Genomic DNA, 16,742 nt, shown 5'->3' with positions numbered 1-16,742 from the left:
ATAGCCCGGTTTTAGTAACTCACACAATGCCTTCGGGACATAACCCGGATTTAACAACTCGCACGAATGCCTTCGGGACTTAACCCGGATTTAATAACTCGCACGAATGCCTTCGGGACTTAACCCGGATTTAATAACTCGCACGAATGCCTTCGGGACTTAACCCGGATTTAGTATCTCGCACAAAGGCCTTCGGATCTTAATCCGGATATATTCACTTAGCACAAAGCCTTCGGGACTTAGCCCGGACAGCATTCAATTAATCATGCACATCTAACAATAATTCATAGCACATTCATATTTCATTTTCGTTTACGAAACTCAAACACAAGGCACATATTGTCCTTGCACATTCGGCTCAATAGCCACACATAGAGCATGATTTAATCACATCGAAATTTAAGCTCTCTTACTCAAGAACTTACCTCGGGTGTTGTCGAACGATTCCGCTAGCTATTCAACCACTTTTTCCTTCCCTTTATCGGTTTTATTTCCCCTTTGCTCTTGAGCTTAATCAAACAAATAAATTGATTTCATCATTTTAGGCATCAAAAGATGAACACAAGGCACTTAGCCCATATTTATACATTAGACATTAAAGTCTCATACATGCAAAAATCATGCATCAACACCACATATTAGCTAATTTCTTGCCCTTGACCGAATATGCATGTCCATTTTTGGGGTCGATTTCAACACTTAATACACACATGTACACACTAGTAAAGCATCCTCCCCCTTTTCATCAATTTAACACATGCATTGCTCATTAACATGCAAAGTTACATTCGGCCTTAGCACACATCTTGCTAGCCGATTCTTCTCCATTTAGCAACCAATGCACATATGTGCTCACACAACAAAAAATGCTAAAAAGGAGGTTCAAGAATCATCAAGCCATCATCACATGCATCATTAACAAGCTTCATATTTTGCATGCAATGGCATTAACACAACCTCCACCTAGGCCGAATCTTAACTCATCCTCATGCCTCATCACCACAACATCAAACATCAACCAAGAATGATTCATCCATGGTCAAGTGCCATTTCCATCACATAGCAAGATTTAGACCATGGGTTAGGTAGAACTCAAGCTAACAACTAAAACATGCATGCCTCTCATGGAACATCATCAAACATACCTTAGCCTAGCTACATGCATGGCCGAATCTCTTCACCTTTCTTCTTCTTTCCTCCTTAAAATTTTTGGCCAAGGATGAACCAAAGGATGAGAAAATTTTTCTTTGTTTTTCTTTCTAGTTTTTGGCAAGCATGAAGATGAGAAAAGGATGAACAAAATTCCCCCTTTCTCTTGTTTAGCTCACGGCAATGGGGGGACAAACACCACACACACATTTTTTTTTCTTTTGTTTTCCATTTCTTTATTACCCATACTCCTTATTTTATTCTTCCACTAACAAAACATGTTTCATGACATGTTTTGCCCATCCTTCCTTGTCATGGCCGGCCACTACTCATTAGGGGGGGGGAATTTGACATGTAAGTCCCCCCTTTGTCCACATGCACTAGTAGGTCCTCACACATTGACCTATCACATTTTAGAATTTTCTCACATAAGTCCTATTGACTAAATTCACATGAAATCAACCAAATTGAAGCTTGAAATTTTCACACATTCATAATTACATATTCTACACAATAAGTATCACATTCAAACATTTCGGTGACTCGGTTTAGCGGTCCCGAAACCACTTCCCGACTAGGGTCAACTTTGGGCTGTCACATTAATGGCTTATACAAAATAAGTATCACATCCATCATATGAGCCAACTCTTGTGGCCAAACTAACATGGCACTAAACAAAAGATTCAAGTCCCTATACATGCCAAAATCAAATGTTAAACTAGCTATACCAAAGCTTCAGGTGATAGTGTGATCGATGCCTCCGACGTTCCTTGATCCCTAATATTAGCTTGGTGGCACTATAAGAAAATGGAAAGGAGAGGGAGTAAGCATAAAGCTTAGTAAGTTGCTTATAAATAACTAAGAACATCAACTATGCATATTATAAATCGACACAACATTCTTGAGTGAACATAGGTAAATATCACTACATGCATATATATATCGCAAGTATAAACCAAAGATTTCAATATCATCCCAAGATCATTTTCATAGTTAGAACTTACTCATGTCATTCTTACCATCAAGGCAACATAACTAGACTCATATCTCATGAGTTTCAAATAAGAACATGTACCATTCACAACATAATTATATCATTCCATATCATTGTCATAAGCTTTTAAAATAACCCGTGAAACCATTTTGAATACTAAAGGATATGTGACAAGCTTTACACAAGAGGGTGAATTGCCAATGCCATGTTCCAAACTTGGTCTTACACTGGCTTAGACGTGGTCTTACACTAGCTCTCATCTCATGGTCGATGCCATGTCCCAGACATGGTCTTACACTAGCGCACTTATCAATGCCGATGCTATGTCCCAGACATGGTCTTACATTGGCTCTCATATTGTTGCTGATGCCATGTCCCAAACATGGTCTTACACTAGCACACACATCAATGCCAATGCCATGTCCTAGACATGGTCTTACACTGGCACTCATATCACCCAAATGTCATAGCATAGATATCCAATCTATTCCTAGGTTTAATCGAGACTCTACTACATTGAATTTCATCATGCATTATTCATAAGAAATTTCAACCATATTACGCAAAATTAATCATTCAACACATAATAATGATAAAGTTTCCTTACTTATGTACAACTTACCTCGGTATACAAAAAGTGGACGACTATTTGGATTTAGTCTACTTGCTTGGCCTTCCCTCGATCCAGGTCCAAATTTCGTATTTCTTGATCTAAAATGATAAAAAAATTCACTAATTTAATCATCATTTCAATCAATGCATAACATAATTCTTATTTTGGCAAAATGACCATTTTACCCCTAGACTTTCATAAAATTACTATTTTACCCCTAGGCTTGTAAATTGATTTTTATCAAATTTTCTACTACCCAAGCCTAGCCAAATTCTTTTTATACTAGAAGCAGCCCACAATTACTATTATTTCACACATTCACCACATAATTTATAACTTATGCAAAATGGTCTTTAGTTAGGGTTTTCATGAAAACTACTTCATAAAAGTTGTTTGTTTAACAACCATGATTCATTTTATTCATAAAAATTCAGAAAAAAACATGAACACTCTCATGAAAAATTCATATACTTTCAACATTTTTTCAAAATAGTCCCCTCATTAGGTAGATTATGCTACAAGGGTCCCAAAAGTACAAAAATTATCAAGAAAGACCATCAAAATCACTTACTTGTATGGGTAAAGAGTGGCTGAAATTTTGAAGCTCCAAAACCCCTATTTTTTCTGGTATTTTTGGTGGAGAGGAGAAAGATGAAAGGTGATATCTTTTTCTTTTTCTTTTATTATAAATCTAGTCAATTTAATCACCAAATTTCACCTAACTTTGACCTTACAATTTCTTTGTCCCTATGATAAGCTATTAACAAATTTATGGTCTATTTACTCAATAAAGACCTCTAATTTAATGTTCCATAGCTATTTGACACCTTTAGCTAGTAGAACAAAACTTTTGCATTTTATGCGATTTAGTCCTTTTTTGCAATTAAGCATGCAATCGCTAAAATTATTTCACCAAAATTTTCATGCACTCATACAATCATGCTACAACACTAAATAGTATTAAAAATAATTTATCTGACCTCGGGTTAGTGGTTCTAAAACCACTATTGTAATATCCTGAATTAGGGCCTAATCGGAATAGTGGTTTCGTGACCACAAATTCGAGATAGATATAATTATTTTATGATTATTTTTAGGTCTATGATATGATTGCATGATTGTATGAAAATTTCGTGGAGAAATTTTATGCATAAATTGCTTAATTTGAAGTTAGGGACTAAATTGAATAAGTTGCAAAACTTACATTCTAGAAGTTTCTAGTATGAAATTGCTTTGAAATATTAATTAGGAGGTCTTAAATAGAAATTTGACCAATTTCAAAGTTTATGGACAAATATTGGACATGAATGGAATTTTTGGAAAGTTTAGTAGTAAGGGCATTTTGGTAATTTACGGGTAAAATGAATTAAAATACAAAATTAAAAGCCAATTTTGCTCATCTTCTTCACCATGGACGTGTATACCAAGGGAGACTCCATGGCTAGGGTTTCCAAGCTTCCAAGCTCGATTGTAAGTCCGTTCTAGCCTCGTTTTTAATGATTTTTACGTTTTTGGAGTCCCGGTAACTTGATTTAGCTTATGCTAGCAATAGTTCAACCTAGGGTTCATATTTGGAAAAATACCCATAGGTGAAACTTGTGTATTTTGGTGTTTTATGATAGAATATGAGGTTTTAAATTATGTTAGACAACTTGTGCTACTCGATTTTAAGTGAAAACGAGCAAAAGGGCTTAATCGATAAAAATACCTAATAGTCATAAGTACATGTTAGAGTGAGAATTTGATGTTTCCATAGAAGGGAAAAATTATCAGCATGTCATAAAACATAAGAAAATAGGATGAAGTTTAATTTCTGAACCTTGGGACAAAAGTGCAAATATGCAAAAGTTTAGGGGTCAAAATGAAAATTTTTAAAAATATAATTTTTGGACCCGTATGAATAGTGTGACTAATTATTAGGCTAAATGTGATATTATAGATGAAGGAAATCGAGATTCGGCCTTAAATCGAGAAAATACAAGGTTATGGACTAAAATGGTAAATTGATGTTTCTGGATTGAGGTAAGTTCGTATGATAATAATAATGCAATGTTATGTTTGAATTATATTTATTACTATTATTTCATATATTTTATGATTTAATATATTGGAAAAGTTGATGGAATGGTGTTTATGATGTGAAAATATGACATGAAAGAATGCTACATGAAATGCAAGAAAATAAAGATACATGACAAGTGATATATGAAATATGTGATATATCTTATGTAAATTCTTAAAAGCTGATTTGATATTTGAGTTGTGTCTTATTATACTATGAATGGACAATTGGTACTATGGATAGTGAGATCGACACTTCGAGTAAATTCGTACATAAATAATCTATCGATTCTTTTTATGTTATTATATTTTGATATCATATGAAATGTGGCTACCTATCAAATAGTTATTTGATCTAAATTATGAATTTAAATTGATTACGGACAATTTAGTAAAATGTTAAAAAGTGAGGAATTTCCCGATTGAACCTTCAGAATAAAAACGATACGAATGATCTATTGTGAGGTCGCATGTGTAGTACTAAGTGCAGGCACTATGCGTACCCGAAAACTGTGATCACGTGTGTAGTACTAAGTGCAGGCTACTACGTGTATTAGATGGTGAGGTCACGTGTGTAGTACTAAGTGTACCAGACTGTTGGTCGCATATGTAGTACTAAGTGCAGGCTACTATGCGTACCAGATAGCTTCGGCTACAAGTGTGGAAATGGGAAAATGTGCAGGCAATTGTGTATCTGTTATTATTCCGATGAGTTCAATGGGAAATCGATTAAATGAAAATACATGTGAAAGTGATTATGTGATGAACAAGTGCAAGTATATGTTTATTTGAATTTATGAGCAATATACTCAATATTTGAGCGAACCTCGGTAAAATGGAATGGATTAAGTGAAATTGTGTAACAGTGAACTTTAGTAGTAAAACAATATTAGATAGCAGCAGTGCATGACTTTGAAAATTCACCAAAAATTGTGTAAGTTGAATTAAATTTAAAAACAAATTATGGAAATAAATCTTAATGAGTCTATTTTCACATGAAAGAAACAGGGGAAGCAAAAGAATTCTATATTGTGTTATATTTGAATTCTTTTGAAACAGGGTCTGAATGAATTCGAGATCCCCTGTTCTAATTTCAGAAATTCACCATAAATTGTAAAAAAATTATTGAGAGTCATATCTTACATTCATGGATTCCTTATTAAATCTAATTTTAAGGGAAATAAAAGGCATGGTTGTTGGAATTCTGTACAGGGAGAAATTTGGTTCGTAGTGCACAGGGGTCAGAGTAGTCATACCCTGAAATAGGGGAGACTTTAACTAATAAATTGTACTAAATGGTCCAATCAAAAAATTATAGAAAAAAATTAGTAAGTATAAATATGAGTCTAGTTTCATATAAAATTTACAGAATTGGATTTCGAGTTTTTTAACTTGAGATATGATTTTTTTTAACACCGGGACTCCAGAAAACAGCCTGTCCTGAATATGTGTAATTGTACAATTATAGTGTTTTATCTTGAAAAGCATGATAGTAATTGCTTATTATTTTCATATGAACTTACTAAGCGTAAAGCTTACCCATCCTCTCCATTTCTTTAGTATTGGCAGGTCGGCTCGGGGTTGGAGATCGTCGGAGGCAAAATCACACTATCAAATTATCATTTTTGGGAAAATTAATTCAAATATTAGAAATATCAAGTGAGTGGCATGTATAGGAAGTTGGTTTGTGATATGTATTTTTATTATGATTTTGACCATACGTATCAGTCTACATTGAGTTATCATATATGATCATGAGATGTAGTCCTTACCTATTATGGTTTATAAGTTTAATTAATCGTGCCATGTCCTATGTTTTGATGTGATGATATAGTTAGCTTTGTTTGTTATGCATGTGTTCGAAAAGTTTTGAATTAAATAAAATTTTATGGCCTGGTTTTCGTTTATGTGTATTGTTAAGTCTGGTAATTCCTCGTACTCTTTTCGGCCTTGGATACGGGTAAGGGAACTATTCTGACCAGGCTCAAAATCAGGTTGTTACAGGTGGAGTAACCCTCGTCCTTGAGCTCATGAACATCATGCTTGACCTTTTCCATCGGAGTATTCATTGTGGTTCGATGTTTGACAAATTCCAATATTTGATCTACCATCTTGGACATGGAGGACACATCATCTTAGATTGAAGACATGCTCTCCTCCAACATTCCAACCCATGTAGCAAGGGATGGTTCTTCCATGTACTCATCACTCTCCATATTACTTTCTAGATAGTAATATGAAGAATATGAATCTTGTGCCAAATAATTATTTGAACAACCTTGATCGTAGCTATCCATCTTGGTTGTATATCCATACGAACCATAAGGATGCTCATATGAATACTCATGCCATCTGTAATCGCCATTATAACTCTAATGGTTTGTTGAATCTCCATTCGTTGAACTCGATTGATCTTCATAATTGTATTCATCTTCCGACCACCTATATCCATTATTATTAAGCATGATTAAGGTAAATCTTCAACAAGGTAAATTAAAATAAAGTCACAAAAATAAAACACTATACAATGAAATAAAAAACACTATCTAATTTCCTTGTCCTTCAACAAATATTGCCTCAAGGGAAACTAACTTGACTACATATTTACACAACCGCAATCCCCGACAACGATGCCAACAACTTGACCCACAAGCGCTCGTGCGCAAAAAAAAACATAACGATTTTATAAAAAAATTAAAAAGTGGGTTTAACTACAAGCATATAGTGTCAGTTGTAATAGTTGTAGTGTTAATAGGACACTCGAGTATCCCAAGGTTTGAACCCAAAGGATTGCCAAGTGGGTAAATTCTGTTTATAAATTCAATTACAACATGAGCAATTACTAACCTAATCGAGTTGAAAATTATTAGTGCAAGTCAAAATAAAAATGTTTATTAACTAAAATTAAACTATTAATTAAGCTAAGTTAAACTTTCTTCCTAATGTTTTAGATAATGTAAATGATTAAATGATGGTCGATTGATTAGCTGAGTTCTAATTAAACTAAAGAACCTATATCAATTGTATTGTTTCTCACTCTTAGATAAGAATATCCTCTCGGTCTCATATTAGACTAAAAAATACCATATAAGATTACCTCTCGGTCTTACTACTCAGCATAATCATATCGAACTACATAAGTATAAACTCTACTCTCGGTCTCGTTTATTTAGGTTTTCTGCTAGAGGCATCAATTCTAGCATATTAAGAATTTCAATATAATAGAACAATCAATCAATCAATGAAGAATAAACATCAACTTAAGTTAACAAACAACCGAACAATCAACCATCCAACAAGTTTAGCACATACTCAAACTGAAATTCCAAACAAGCATTTTATCAAAAATATTGTAAGCATAAAATGAAAACAAAGGATTTAAGAAAATGCTCATTCAATTGATAAAGTTCCTTTGAAGGCCAAGAGTTTGTCCATCATTGTTTACAAAATCTTTAACAATAAGGAAGCAACTAAATAACAAAACTAAAATCTAACCTAAAAAGAAAAGTGAAAACCTAATCTAAAAAAGAAAAGAAAAATTTCTAATCCTAACCTAAAACTAAGTCAAAAGATGATAGAAAATCTAAGTAAAAGAGTCTCTCTTTCATTCAGCCAAAAGTGGCTTTAAATAGTTGTTACAACCCAAAATTTTGAACCAAAATGCTTCTAAGCGCTTAATTTTGATTAGTGTGGGTGTTGGACAAAAACTACTCTTGCAGTATTTTTTTGACACGTTAGGTAAGTTATTGCAATATTTGAAGTTGGATATCGCAATATCCTAGGGTGTCATGATATTCGAGGTTGGATATCATGATTCCCTCGACAATCTCCAAATGGAGGTCTCCTTGAGGCTTGGATATCGCAATAACCAAAAAGGATGTCACGATACCACTGTAGGTGGTCTTCATTTTCTTTATTTTAGGCCAATTTAGTGTCATGATACCCTTACCTTTGGTGATGTTTCCATTCAAGTTCGGGCCACCAACAAGTTGATACAACACTCAATCAACCATTGGGGTCCCCAATGGCATAATTAGCCAATTTGGATGACAAAAATGAGGAACAAGAGGTATTTACACTTATTCAATTGAAAAAACTAACATTAATCTAAACTACTAAAAAGACACTTAAATTGCTTAAAAACAAACTCATTAAGTAACACGGGAGCCTAATTTGACACGTGAAATTATGGCAGATCAACATTCAAGCCATGCATTGAAGCATTTCGGTACCATAAGTTATTAGTCCAACTTGATAGCATATTCATGTACAAGAAATATGGTCATCACTTGTTTTTGGTTGTTGCACAAGATGGTAATCAAAATATCCTACCAATAACTTTTGCAATTGTTGAAGGAGAAACCGTTGATGCTTGGGATTTCTTCTTGACTAACTTGAAACAACATGTTGTGCTCCAACTCGATAAATGCATCATTTTTTATAAGAGACCCTTAATACAAGCTACAATTGATCGACATGGAAGCTTTTGAGATCGTGCACACCATAAGTATTGTATATGTCATTTAGGGTCAAATTACCTGGGCCACTATCATCAGGATGTCGAGCGGCAACATGTTATTAACATGGGTTCATAGTAAATATTATTTTCTATATCATTCTTTAAAATATACATTGTTTGCATTTTTGGATATACTATTTATTTTCTTCGACAGGGTATGAGCTCGTCCAACGTCGATTCCATGAAATGTTGGAGAACTTGCAGGTTATAAATAAAGCCAGTGTAAAATACGTCAATTGGATACCCAAGGAGTAGTGGACTCAATTATATGATAAGGTCTACAATACTGGCACATGATAACGAACCTAGGAAAATTCATAAGTTTCATATTGAAGGTGACACGTCATTTTCCGATAATGTGTGTGGTCAAAGAAATATATTTTCGCTTAATAGCCTTATTATAAAACGAGCGAAAAAATATGTTAGAAAGATAAAGGGTGATCACATTTGGTGTGAGGAGGTGGTGAATGATATTAGAGAAAATACAGAAAGAGTGAACTCTATGTCAGCAATGTGTCACTCACGTCCAAATCAAATATTTCGAGTTACAGACGATGAAAGTATTATCGAGGGACCGTACCGTGTATACCTGAGATGAATGAACTATAACTATGGGAGATTTCAAACACTTTGTTTTCCATGCACACATGTAATTACTACATGTACCTCGACACGTCTGATTGCATGAGTTATGTTGACGAAGTCTACAAACTAAAATGCCTGTATAAAGTATGGAAATATGAATTCTCACAAGTCCTAAATGAAAGTATGTGGCCGACTATCTCGAGCACTCGATTCGAGTTGGTACTGGATATTACGTTGCATTGTAAGTCAAAAGGTCGACTGAATTCTACTCGAATACACGACATCATGGATATTTGATAGAAGATAGACCAACCAAGGTTATGCAATTGTTCTAGGAACTCAGTGCCCACACTTGGGGGCAACATTGAGGAAAAGACCTAATTAAAACATTTATTCGTTTTTCTATTTACATACAAAAAACAAACAAATAAACAATTTGTTCATTTTTTTCATTGCTTTTTTTTTGGTAAATTGTAAATAAGTATATATTATTGATGTAAAATATAGTAGAATACAATATAAACAAATTTTTTTTCGTATGTTGTAAATAAATATATTATTAGAAGGCATACAATAGAATATAATACAAATAATTTTTTAATTTATTTTTAGATTGTAAATAAGTATATATTATTGATATAAAATACAATAAAATACAATACAAAAAATTTTTAAATTTTTTCATATATTGTAAATAAATAAATGTTATTGATATAAATTACAATAGAATACAATACAAATAATTTTTCTATTGTTTTCATAGATTGTAAATAAGTATATTATTGATGTAAAATACAATAGTGATTGCGTTATTTCGTGATAGGTTTTAAATATTTATAATTACTCGTTCTTGAACTAACTATTAATACGATGTAGGCAAGTGTACCTATCGAACAGTAGTATAGTTTTAGCAAGACCGGATTGTCGAACCCAAAGGAACTAAAAGTACTAGTAATGACTGTCTTTTTATTATCTAGCCTAAGAATAATGGGGTTTTGTTTTAATTAACTAATTATCTAAACTAAGAACTCACAGAGAATAGAATTGGGGAATTGCTTTTGGGAAAAATCGATTGACTTAAGACAATACCTAAGGAAAAATCCACCTAGACTTTACTTGTTATTCTGGCTCCGAATCGGATGATTTATTCATTCAACTTGTTCCGTAAAGATCCCTAAGTTATGTTATTATCCCTATTCAAGACTAATAACGTCTAATCCCTAGATTGAATAACCGAGATTTTTCTCTAATTAACACTCTAGGGTTGCATTAACTCGATCTATGGATCCCCTTATTAGGTTTCACTTTAATTTGGAAAAATCTTGTCACCCTATGTCTAGGCGCGCAATCAACTCCGCTTAATTATGATAAATGTACTCTTAGACAAGGTCTATTCCTCCTCTGAATAAAAGCTTATCTTGAATCAGTATCCCGGGATATCAAAACAAGAATTAAGAACACATAATTAAGAACAAGTTAAATATTTATCAAACAATTCAGAAAATAATAACAAGATTCGTCTTAGGTTTCATTCCCTTTAGGTATTTAGGGGATTTAGTTCATAACTAAATAAGAAAATATCTTAGAAAAATAAAGAATACAAAACATAAAGAAAACCCAAAACTCCTGAAGGGGAATTGAGGAGAGATCTTCAGTCTTGATGATGAATCTGACTTCTGAGATGAATCAATCGGCTTCCTTGGAGTAATTCCTTACTCCTTATTTTCCGTGTGTCCCTTTTCTCCTCTTCTAGGGTGTATTTATAGGCTTTGGAATGCCTAGAAGCCCTCAAAATTAGCCTTTTTTGAATTTGACTCAACTTGGGCTCGGCAGGGACACGCCCGTGGCACACGCCTGTGTGCATTACTTCAGGCCGTGTTCGAGCATGTTAGAATGGCGCGGGCATGTGCTATACCCATATGAGTCGTGCTTCAATTCTGCCAGATTGACACGCCATGTGGTCTGCCCGTGTGAGGAAGTCCAGGCTGTGTTAAGTTCGTACTTTGTCCCATTTTCTTTGTTTTTGCCCCGTTTCTCGTTCTTTTCACTCTCGTATGCTCTCCTAAGTATAAAACATGAAATTAAAGCATTAGGAGCATCGAAGTCACCAATTTTAATGAGAAATCATCCATAAAATGAATTAACCACGGGGTAAAAATATGTATAATTTACGGTTTATCAAATACCCCCACACTTAAGCATTAGCTTGTCCTCAAGAAAAATCCTCAACTCATAATCAAAAAAAATTCTCCTCAACTTATAATTCTTATCGATAATATCTCAAATAATCCATAGGTAATCATACATTGAGAATTCAACTAAAAGAACATAAAAGTTTCAAACATTCCAAGTTGAGTATTTAATCATGCAAACATAAGTGTCTCTCCGCATCTAAGTAATTACCTTTGATTCAAAATATCACAGAGTTTCACATCCTCACTAAAGATTCACTCAAATCACTCGAGGTGTTTAAAGAAAATAAATGAAGCACTCAATAGTCAATAATGAAAAGTCATTACCATAGGCTTGCATGAAAATCAAATCTACACCACTATAATTTAAGATGATACATCAATCAAAAGGTCTTTAGAGGGTTGTAATGAGGCTTGGTTAGGGGGGTGTGGTCACAAGCTGAAAGAAAGGGTTAGAATCGAGATTGAATTGAAAAATTGCCTAACTAGAAAAAGAGTTAATCTTCACTTGCGTACAACGGAGCTTCTTCTCAGAATATGGAATTACTAATATATATACATAGTTTTTTTTCTTAAGAAGAAGTTAAATATTCATAGACTAACTTATTACAAACAAGACATAGCTAAGAAATTTTTCAACTCAAATCTCGACAAAAATAGGGATTAAATTAGGGGGTTTCAACAATAATGGGTTAAAGCTTAATATTAAGGGTAATACAAGAAATGGCTTATCAGGCTCAAGGGAGTTTACTAGGGGTTAATCGAGGAGGTAGGCGTTTCATGGCATGAGTGGGTTAATCCTAAGTGCCTTAATCATTTTGATATATTAAATCAAATGGTGTGGTCTCGACATGCATAATCAAGCAAGTTCTAGAATAATAGTTCAATATTGATGCACTCAAAGCAATAATAAAAGTGAGCATAAAAGAATTAATAGATGGTCAAAAGGTTCAAAAATCTCACAAAAAATTATGGCTTTTTAATATTTAGACTCGTGAATTCCAATTCAAAGTAATACCTACACTTGGGGAAACAACTTATAATTTTAAATTCTTAAAAATCAACATATCATGCTTGATTCTCTAATGTCTTAAAGTTTAAACAATCAATGCATAAATGCCTATGTTTTAATTCAAGATATATCAATCAAAATCATAAATCAATTAAAATTTATCCTAAATATGATATGAGAGCTTTTCAAGAGAACAAGGTGATCATTCAGGGATTTTTCTGATAATGAAATAAATACCCCCCACACTTAAGATGTAAATTTCCCTCAATGTACAAAGATAGATATTAGAGTATACAAATAAGATAGGGAGAGAAGTGAAACTTTCTGTATGATGAAATCCTCGAACTGGAGTTCTGGAGAGGAATCGGTTCAAGAGTGGAGGAGGATACTCCGGCGGTCGTAGAGGTTCATTAGGCCATAAGTCCTGCGAAAAAAGAATATTTTATCTAGTGGTAGCTATGGTCGTGGTCGATCAGGACATGGCAGTCGTGGAGAGCCTTTCCCGGTGGAGTTTTAGTTCTTATGTGACGATGAGCTTAAGAGCTCTATATAACTGTGATAAAATCAGGAACTTTTTAGGGGATATTAGGAAGAATAATTACTCAAAAAGAAATAACCGAATTTAATAATTAAAAATAAAATTTCTAAAATCTAATAAAAATAAAAAGTAGTTTCAATAAAAATTAAAAACATAAAATAAGAAATAAATATTTCTAAACATCTTCATAGCTGGATGGTTCGCGAGGTGGGACTGGCAAGGAGATGTGGAGGTGCTGACAAATCTGCTGTAGAGTAGCATCAATGTTGTCAAATCGTTGAAAACACTGCTGCTCAAATCGGGTGAGGCGCTCAGAGATGTTAGCATATGAAGTCGCCGCATGAACTGACGAGTGGGTGGTGGTGGTTGACAGGGGGGCCGTGTGGAGTTGCAACGGCTAGGGTTAGGGTTTTTGAATGGGGAAGAAAGTGAATAGTGCAGGGTATTTATAGATTTTAGGGCACACGGCCATGGCACACGCCTGTGTTCCCTAATTTCATCCCGTGTGATTCTTGAATTTCAAATTTGGGCGCGGCTGACATGTAGTACACGCTCGTGTTTCTTAGGCATGTGAGTTCACACGGTCGTGTCTAGCTTCGCTCGTTTCTCCCATGCCCGTGTGTGCAAGCCCCACGGGTGTTAGACACGGGCGTGTCGCATGCCCGTGCTATTTTAACAGGTTCACCCATGGTTCGTCCACACGGGCGTGTGGCACGCTAGTGTTTTTTTGGTAGGCTCGACCACGGCCATATCGCACGGCCGTGGCGTTTAATAGTAGCCCGTGCTGGAGAAATCTTTTGCCCTGTTTTCACACGGCCTTAAGCACGCCCGTGTGCTTGGTCGTGTCTCTGTGAAAACACCTGTATTCAAGATTTCTATTAGTATGTTAGGAGTTAAATACCAAAATTTAAAGAAATTAATATTGTTAGTGCTCGGGTTACCTCCCGAGAAGCGCTTATTTATAGTCTAAGCTCGACTTACCTCTCCGTTTGAATAATCATGATGGTTTGAGGAGTTTATTCTTCTTATTCCTGCTATCAATCTCATCAAGATAAGGTTTTAAACGGGTGTTATTTACCTTAAAAGTGCCGAACTTGGGATGACTCACCTCCACCGTACCGAATGGAAAAATATTGAATACCGTAAGGGGGATTTTCGCATTCGGTGTGGTAGTGACGATGTGGCGATATACGGCATTTAATAAGACCTTATCACCAACCTTAAGTTGATTTGGAGAGGTATCGGGCTCGTTTTGGCGCAGTTTCGGTTTGTCAGGTGTTCTTAGTTTGTGTGCCCGCCATTCATCGAGTTTCTCGATTTGTAATCTTTGATCTTCATGAACAGGTCCTCTACTATTTCCTGAGAATGACTCGTGTGCTTCGTTAAGACTTATTTTCTGCAAAGTAGGTTGCACCATATTGTTCATTTCAGTAGAATGGGTTAAATGATCACCTTCAATTCCCGATGTGTTGTCAGAATTGCGAGCTTGAAGGGTGATTGTTTTGTCTTCCACCCGGAGTGTGAGTTCACCTGTGCCAACATCAATGATAGTTTTAGCAGTTGCTAAAAAGGGCCTTCCTAGTATTAAAGGAGTGTTGCTATCCTCTTCTATGTCTAGAACAACAAAGTCAACGGGAAATATAAATTTATCGATTTTAACTAGCACATCTTCAATAATACCCCTAGGGAATCTTATAGTTTTATCTGCTAATTGAATGCTTATCCTAGTCTGTTTGGGTTTCCTGAGACCTAGTTGCTTAAACATTTTGTAAGGCATGATGTTGATACTAGCCCTTAGATCAGCCAATGCATAATTAACGTCTAAACTACCAATTAAGCAAGGAATCGTAAAACTCCCTGGATCTTTTAGTTTGTTGGGTAGTTTATTTTGGAGAATGGCTGAGCAAACTACTTTCAGCTCCACATGTGATGCCTCGTCCAAATTTCACTTATTTGCTAAAAGCTCATTTAAAAATTTCATTGCGTTTGGCATCTGCGATAGAGCTTCAATAAACGGTAAGTTAATATGTAATTTTTTAAGAGTTTAAGGAATTTACCAAATTGTTCATCTGAGCGGTCTTTTCTTGTCGCGTTGGGGTATGGCACACGAGGTTTATATTCGACAGTCACTGGTTTATTTTTATTATAATCTACCTCACCTTGACCTTTGCTTACCACAGTTTCGCGCCTCGGTTCTGGTTCAGGCTCAACGGCTCCTTCGTCATCTTGAATATTAATTGTGTTGAGCTGTTCCCTTGGGTTAGGTTCGATATTACTTGGCAAACTGCCTTGTGGTCATTCAGAGATTAGTTTGGAAAGCTGGCCTATCTAAGTCCGGAGCCCTTGGATCAATGCTTGTTGATTCTTAAGTGCTATCTCGGTGTTCTGAAAACGGGTTTCTGACACTGATGTGAACTTTGAGAGCATCTCTTCAAGATTTGGCTTCTTTTTCTGTTGGTAGGGTCATTGTTGGTAGCCCGAAGGATGTTGTGGTCTTTGATTTCCTTGACCACCCCACGAGAAATTGTGGTGGTTCATCCAACCTGCATTATAAGTGTTACTATATGGATTGTTTTGAGGTCGAGGATTATTACCCATGTAGTTTAATTGCTCGTTATCCATGTTGTGGCTATAAGGTTGGTATTCCAAATGGTTTTTTCCGCCGTTACTTGCTTTTCACTGCATTAGTGGATGAATCTGTGAAGAATTAAGAAAACCATCAAACTTTTTATTTAAGAGTTCTACCTGATTAGAGAGCATGTGACCAAATCGACGTTATAAACACCGGCTATTTTTGTTGGCTTTTTCCTCATGACTTGCCACTGATAGCTATTCAGTGACATCTCCTCTATAAACTTATAGGCATCTTCCAGTGTTTTATTGTTGATGGTTCTGCCCGCCACTGCGTCAACTATTTGCCGAGTCGAAGGATTCAGACCATTGTGAAATGTTTGTACTTGGAGCCAAAGCGGTAACCCATGGTGAGAACACTTCTCAAAAGGTCCTTGTATCTCTCCCATGCATCATAGAGTGTTTCTAAATCCATCTGCACAAAAGAAGAGATATCGTTACGTAATTT

General features: G+C 35.1%; 1 non-coding gene across 1 annotated transcript; it reads left to right on the top strand.

Moving 5' to 3' along the window:
- The first annotated feature begins 16,636 nt into the window (after positions 1-16,636).
- On the top strand, positions 16,637-16,742 carry LOC121208679 (small nucleolar RNA R71). The gene has a single exon (XR_005903810.1). It is a non-coding gene; the product is annotated as a small nucleolar RNA R71 (small nucleolar RNA).

This window comes from Gossypium hirsutum, chromosome A10 (genome assembly GCF_007990345.1).
Source record: "Gossypium hirsutum isolate 1008001.06 chromosome A10, Gossypium_hirsutum_v2.1, whole genome shotgun sequence".
Lineage (NCBI taxonomy): Eukaryota > Viridiplantae > Streptophyta > Magnoliopsida > Malvales > Malvaceae > Gossypium > Gossypium hirsutum.
The sequence above is the reverse complement of the archived record's forward strand: the minus strand, read 5'-3'. Positions and strand labels throughout refer to the sequence as shown.